The following is a 7,967-nucleotide window of genomic DNA, read 5'->3' on the forward strand; positions in this document are numbered from 1 at the left end:
GCCTTACTCACTTTGTCAATCAAATTGCAAATGTCTTCTCAGCAAAGGAAGGGAAAACTATACCTAGCTTTTCAGTCAAAATCAAGATGAGACCACCTACTGCACCCACCCCCAAGCCCCAGAGGAATACAGCCTGCTATAGCACTCACCCAGTAACATCATGTTCAAAGAGACACTTTAATAGGGAGCATACTGTGTGATGCCGGACATGGAGGTCTCCAAGTGGCCCCAGCTAGGAGTTGCCTGTGTCTAGACAGGAAAGCGCTTCTCTATGCTTGTGGCCTTGTGAAGGATGTCGAGAATGTCAGGACATCTATAACTTTGGGTGCCCAAAGTTTAGATTGATGGTAGTTTTTCTTCTTTGTGTTTTTTGGTATTGTTTTGTCTGAAACAAGGTCTCACCATATAACACAGGCTGGCTTCCAACCTCACAATCCTCATGTCTTAGTCTATCTGTCTATCTTTCTGTTGCTCTTTCTCCCTTCCTCCCCTTCCCTCCCCACCTCCCTCTCTCTCTCCCTCTCTGTAGCTTTGATTAGAAGCATTCACAGCCACCTCTGGTTTCTCAATGTGAAGATCTAACAGCTCTTACTTGGAATAGTCAGCTCGTCTGATGTCAGGTTGGATGTAGCTGTTAAGATCGATTGTCGACAGAAAACAAGGTAAACACACGAAGCAGCAGTGTTTTCCTCTTTCACAGCGGCTGCAGTCAAGACTGATAGATCCTCCTTGTTGCAAGGCCATCCTTGGCTCCTCCTCTGCCTTCTACCTCATTTCTCTGAGGTCTGTCTGTCAGTTAACTGCCCTCAGCTGCTGCACTGCCAGCTGCAGATGATGTGCACCATATTCTCACATTTCTGTACCCAAGAACTTTTAAAGTTTATTTTATTTACATTCCAAATGTTGACCCTCCTCCCAGTCCCCCTTCTCAGAGTGTTTCACGCCCTCCCCTTTGCCTCTGAAAGAGTGCTCCCTGACCCTTTGGCCATCCCCCTTCCCTAGGGAATCAAGTTTGTATGGGATTAAGTGCATCCCTTTCCACTTAGGCCAGACAAGGCAATACTCTGCTACATATGTGCCAGGAGTCATGGATCAGCCCAGGTATGCTCTTCGGTTGGTAGCTTAGTCTCTGGGAGCTGTAAGGGGTCTGGGTTAGTTGATATTGTTGTTCTTCCTGGGGTTGCAATCCTTTTCAGTTCCTTCAATCCTTCCCCTAACTCTTCATTGGGGTCCTGGGGCTCAGTCCAATGGTTGGCTGTGAGTATCTGCATCTGTCTCAATCAGATGCTGGTAGAGCCTCTCAGAGGACAGCCATGCTAGGCTCTGGTCTGCAAGCCCAACATGGCATCAGTAATAGTGCCAGGGTTTTGTGCCCACCTATGGGATAGAATCAAGTTGAGAGGGTTTATTTGTTGGCCATACCTTCAGTCTCTGTTCCAATTTTGTCCCTGCATTTCTTTTAGACAGGAACAATTCTGGATCAACATTCTGAAGGTAGATTGGTGATCCCATGCCTTTACTGGGGCCCTGTCTGTCTACTACAGGTGATCTCCTTGGATTCCCTCTCCCTAGTGTTGGGCATTTCAGCTAAGGTCATTCCCATTGTCTCCTGAGAACCTCTCACATCCCAGGTCTCTGGGACTTTCTAGAGGTTTCCCGCCCTACCCCATCCATACCCCAACCCCTACCCCACCCCCTGCAGCTGCATCTTTTCATTCATTCCCCTGGCCCTCTGGGCTTACTTTAAGAACTAAATTCTGAAGGAAAATAACTTTATCTTTAAGAAATCAATAAATTACCTTTTCCTGTTACCAGGAGTAAACAATGTTATACCCTGACTGAAAGGGGCACGACATCTTTGGCCCCATAGCCTGTGAGCAGTGACAGTTCAAGAACTGTGTTTTGGGGAGGGAGAGGAGAGAGAAATGATGGAGACAGTAGCCGCCCAGTGCCATTGGGAAAGAATCCAAATTAACTGAAGGTCCATCAATGTAGATTCTCCTCTTCCAAAGTTCTCCGTTAGAAAAGCCAGAATGGCTTCCAAGTCTCAGGGTTTGAGTGCGTATTGGCCACTTTGTCAGACTTTGACACCAGCTCCCTGGAGTCCCTGCAAGTCTGCTCCTCACTAGTTTTCTGAATTCAGGTAAATCTTCACACAGTCCAAAGAACCCCTTCCAGCAGGAGAGACTGTTTCCTGAAATAAGATCACCTCGGAGTGTCAAAATACCGTCTGAGAACACAACTCGGTGGGAATGAATATTAACTGGGGTGGGTTGGGGGGGAACAATGTGTGTTTTCCCTTTCATCCTTGAAAAAGGGGATGAGTTTTGTCTTACAAGAAGGTGCATCATCATTCTGATTCTCTAATATGGAAAGATACCCCAAACTTCTGCTCTGTGACAGGCAAACATTTTCTCCATCCCAGAGAAAGTATTTGGAAGTTTATTTATTTTTCTGACTTAGTAGATTCTGGATGAGTGATTTAAAGGGATGCCAAAATGGCGACTTAGCCCAGAGGAGGCAGGTAACAGAGTTAAGGCAGCAGTTACTAAGATCTCCAGTGAGGACCGTAAGCCAAAGCAGAGCTGACTTTGGAGACAGACTCCAGAGACCAGGTGTCTGCTGCCTCCAGCCCCAAATGACACAGGACCAGGGCATCCAAGGGTAGGAATGTGTCATTTACCTTAACCATCAAGACAGGGTTTGCACTGTTGGATTAAGTCGTGCTGCCACTCCCACAGGAAGACAGTCAACCACGGGAAGGTGAAATTATAAATGTTCTCAGTTATGGCAGTATTGTGTTGAGATTAATAACTGTGAGAGGAGTTGCATGACAGGGTGTGGTGGTGGAAGGTAAATTCACCTGAAAGTTCTTTAAAAAACAAAAAGACATTTTATTACAGTTATCATGCTTACATGAGTATAAGAAAACTAGAAGGTGGAAATATAAAGAAAATCTCCACAAAATTGTTCAAATTTGAAAATAATGTTTCAACAAACTCTTGCAAGACTGAATTCTATTCTGCTCCACATATGTACAAATATATACTTCTCTCCACTCTATCAATGCAGAAGTTGTATATACAAAATTCCCTATGAGGACAGCTCGTGAAAAAGCTTTCTATGAGGCCTGTGTGATCAATCCAGTGTGTATTTGGTGTTAAGATTCCACTCATACCACTTCCAAACATTTTTTTTAAAATTAATCATTTCATTCATTTACATCTCAAATGATATCCCACTTCCTATTACCCCCTCCACCAGCCCCCATCCCACACCTGTCCTCCCCCTAACCTTTGCCTGAATGGGAGTATTCCCCTACTCACCCACACTCTCCCACCCCACTGCTCCAGCATCCCCTTATGCTGGATTATCAAGCATCCCCAGGACCAAGGTCTCCTTTCCCACTGCTGTCAGGCAAGGCCATCCTCTACTCCATATGTATCTGGAGCCATGGATCCTTCAAGGTACACTCCTTGGTGAATGGTCTACATTCTGGGAGAACTGTCACCCAAAAATTACCTGTGATGAAAATTACAGTGTAAGAGATAAGACAAGGGAAGCAAAACCAACATCCTTCTCACTAAGATACTTAGGATTATCTCCCAAAGGCTGAAAAGAGACTGACTCGTTAGTCAGGGTTTCTTGCAGCTCTTGCTGTTGACAAGAATGGATGCCCCGGCACAAAGGATGTTCTCAAAATGTCCACCCAAGTACTCTGGAATATTGTATTCTTACAGGTTTCTCCCCTCATTCATAGCAGAGGTGTCTAATAGGAAGGAAATATTTCTAAGTGGTGCTACTTATACCCATATAAGCCTAAAGTTATGGTTAACGGGGATGGAAGGAAACATTTGTATATTAAACCTGATATGTAGTGTGAGCTATGTCTGGCTCCTTTGTCTTTTTTAAGAAAACCGGCAGTAGATTCAACACCACATGAAATCACGTGTCAGCTGATGATATGAATATCACTTTCCTTTGACATTTACTTGGCTCTAGCACATATTTAATTTTTTAAGCTAAAATAAGTAGACTATTAAGCACACATAGGGTCACTCTGGTGAGAGCGAAGTCTTTGTTTCCTGTGGCCAGCAGACAAGCCCTGGTTTTACAGGCTGAAATAATACACACCTTACAATCGCAAGTGGTCTGCAGATGTCTGCTAATTTGCACACGGTGCCTCCTGAAGATGATTTTCATATCATTGTGTTCAAGCACTGCTTGATAGAAACAGCAAGTGTTGCTGGGTGTGCTGATGAGTTTAACTATATGTGTGATTTCTGAACATACCCAGGATTCCCGAGTCTAGTCTCTCATAGGAAACCACAGCTCTGTATAGTGTACACACACACACACACACACACACACACACACACACACGCACGCACACACTCCCTGTAGCCCTTTACGTGCTGTAAAATCTCCCCAAGGACCATGACTGATATTTTGTTGCCCCAAGGACCATGACTGATACTTTGTTGCCCCAAGGACCATGACTGGTACTTTGTTGCCCGAGCACCATGACTGATACTTTGTTGCCCCTCATGATGACTGAAATGCAGGAAGCAATGCCAAGTCATATTTGGAGAACACATGAATGACTTCTTACTACAAAGAAGTGATTCTGAGAAGCCATGTGGTGGCTTGAGAGTTGCTCACAGCTGCTTTCTCACATGGTGCTGCTACACTTGTCCGTGGAAGACTGGAGTGGAGCCTTCCAGAGGGTGACTATTACATCTTCCCCGTGGGGCTCTGACAAACCCATCTCATACTGTGATTTAGATTGAGATCAGCTGACTCATGAAACCCTCTTGGACATAGCGCTAGCATAGAGGAGAGAGGTTCAGAACTAAGGCTTGGCAGTGATAAGTGATGAAGCTTCCGCCTAGGATCCTAAGCAATTCTCAACCTCTGTAAGGTTCCAATTCTTTAAAAGCAGGAGACATAAGAATAATGATAGCATATGTTCCGTGCAGTGTTTATAAAACAAAGTGGTTTAGTATGAGAAAGTACCAAGTACTGTGCTTCTTTTAGTACATGTCGCCTGGTAAATGCTTACTAAAAGATAGCTACTACTCAGTGTTGTATATTGAAAGCTAGAGAACAGGACCGGCTTGAGTTCTGCTTAAGACTTAGTTGTCTGATTTGAATAGGTAAGATAGATACATATGTAATACAAACACCAAAACAAAAAGAGGAACTCCTGTGTTGTAGCATAGAGGAAATTATGATATAAATATAGACAAAGGAAAGGCCAAAGAATAAACACATGAGCAAAGAAAGAATAAAGGAGGCAGAGGGCAAGGTAAATCGTGAAGAATGAACAGAATTTCAACAAGTGAGTGGGGAAAGCCAGGTTCAAACCGCAGCACTGAGCAAAGAGCAGTGTGTGAGCAAGAGAAGCTGCAGAGAGCCTTCCAGAATGAGGATGGGGAGCAGGGAGAAGGTGGTAGAGCAGAGAAAAGGAAAGAGAGAGAGAGACAGAGAGAGACCGAGAGAGAGAGAAACAGAGAGAGAGAGAGACAGAGAGAGAGACAGAGAGAGAGACAGAGAGAGAGACAGAGAGAGAGACAGAGACAGAGAGACAGAGACAGAGAGACAGAGACAGAGAGACAGAGACAGAGAGAGAGACACAGAGAGAGACACAGAGAGAGACACAGAGAGAGAGACACAGAGAGAGAGACACAGAGAGAGAGACAGAGACACAGAGAGAGAGACAGAGACAGAGAGAGAGAGACAAGAGAGAGACACAGAGAGAGAGACACACAGAGAGAGACAGAGACACAGAGAGACAGAGACAGAGAGACAGAGACAGAGAGACAGAGACAGAGAGACAGAGAGACAGAGAGACAGAGAGACAGAGACAGAGAGACAGAGACAGAGAGACAGAGAGACAGAGACAGAGAGACAGAGAGACAGAGACAGAGAGACAGAGACAGAGAGACAGAGAGACAGAGACAGAGTCACAGACAGACAGACACACACACACACACCCCACGCACGTACATACAAAAGTCATCTCAGTCTCATATGACTCCAGACAGATGAGAACAAATGTCCCTTTTCCTTTTTCTCTGAAAGTGACATTTGCTGTTGCATGTCACAGCAAAACAGTGACAAGTAAATGTCTACAGGAAACTAAACTGTTTACATTACAGTGCTAGGAATACCCATTTGTGGTACCTGGGCAATGGAAGAAGCTAGTGTGAAGATTCAGTCCACTCTAGAAGACACTGAAGCAGGCAGACATGTTAGTGTCATCCCCAGTGAGGTCCTAGGAGTAAATTTTGTCTCACGTTTGAAGAACAAGTAGATAGAGCCCACGGGAAAGCAGCATGGCTGGGAGCTGGCTGTTTGAGCTGAGAGACTGAAGGGAGCTGACTGCTGAGAGACATATTTGGCTGCAGAAATAAAGACTCCAACCCCAAAGGAGAATTTCAACATAGATTGGCATCCACTGGGACTGTCTATGCTGTTACAGGAGACAAATATCAGACAAATATCAGAAGGATACTAAGAACCGTGACCTCAGTCACTCACTGCCACCATCATGTTCTCAATTCAGTGCTCTTCATGTGTGTTTATAATGGGGAAAGACATGGCAACAAATTTCAGGTGCCTAAAATTGAGCAAAAATAACAATACTTCTACTATGGGTTCTTGAAAACAACAAGTGAAATTTTGATGCATAAGATTTTCTATCAAGGGACTGAAGAGATGACTTAACAGTCAAGGTCACATACTGTACTTCCAGAGGACCCAAGTTTTCATTCCTAGCACCTGCATCTGGTGGCTCATGACGGCCAGTAGCAGTTGCATCTGAGAATCCATACCCTCTTCTTACCTTCACAGGTACATCCACACACATGGCATTGATACACACATGCATGTACACACACATACAAACATGTACAGGCCCATGAACATATGCATGTACACATCTGTACACATGGGTAAATGTATCCACATACACAAATGGACACATATGCACACACATGCACATGCACACAGACACAAATGAAGAATAAAAAATACATTTAGAAAGATTCCACCTACATATGTCTTTCTCCTTTTCCATATCAGCATTAGTGCCTTTGTTCCATCTCCTTACGCTAACCAGGATTCAAGGTCAGTTTTATGCTGTGGTCTCATTACCACTCTTTGCAAATTGATTCCAGTATCCCCCACTGGAACCTCTACTTTCTGTGCTCCCCTCTCACTCCCTAGCTGTGCTCCCCTCACTCCCTAGCTGTGCTCCCCCCTCACTCCCTAGCTGTGCTCCCCTCTCATTCCCTAGCTATGCTCCCCTCTCACTCCCTAGCTATGCTCCACCTCACTCCCTAGCTGTGCTCCTCCTTCATCTAACTCCATTACATGACATTTCACGGAAAGGCCCAAGAGCACAGACACAACCTTAACATGGTGAGGCTGCCTCTCACATACTGTTAGTGCCATAGACTGTGTTTTCCCTCACTCTCTCCCTGCAATAGCACTCATAAAAGGTATTGAGTGATCTAAGCACATGCCTCCAGACACCATTCACTATGGCAATTTCTTTGGTAGCCACTTTTGCAAAGGAATGAGCTGACCCTCTTCTGCTGCCTGTGGTGTCTCTTGCCAACAGCCCCTCACCTCTCTAGCCAGAAAGTCTTCCTCCAGGAAGGGCAGATTAATTGGATATTAATGCCAAATGAGAGCACACATAACAATCAACATTATATAGACTGAGCAGGTTTTCTTAGTATAACTGTATGTGCCTGTATATACTCATGTATATCCACATACAACAATGATGAATGCTGTCAGCATTTCTAAGTTGCTTGTAGTTCCTTGTGTAGGGTTTCTCTCTTTCTTTCCCTGCCCACCTTCCCTATATAGACAAGAAAGAGACAGGCTCTCCTTTGCAAGGTCTCTACAAATCCCGATAACATCCAAGTGTAAGGGGAATCATCACTCCTCCTTTT

This window comes from Rattus norvegicus, chromosome 7 (assembly GCF_036323735.1).
Source record: "Rattus norvegicus strain BN/NHsdMcwi chromosome 7, GRCr8, whole genome shotgun sequence".
In the NCBI taxonomy this organism is placed as follows: domain Eukaryota; kingdom Metazoa; phylum Chordata; class Mammalia; order Rodentia; family Muridae; genus Rattus; species Rattus norvegicus.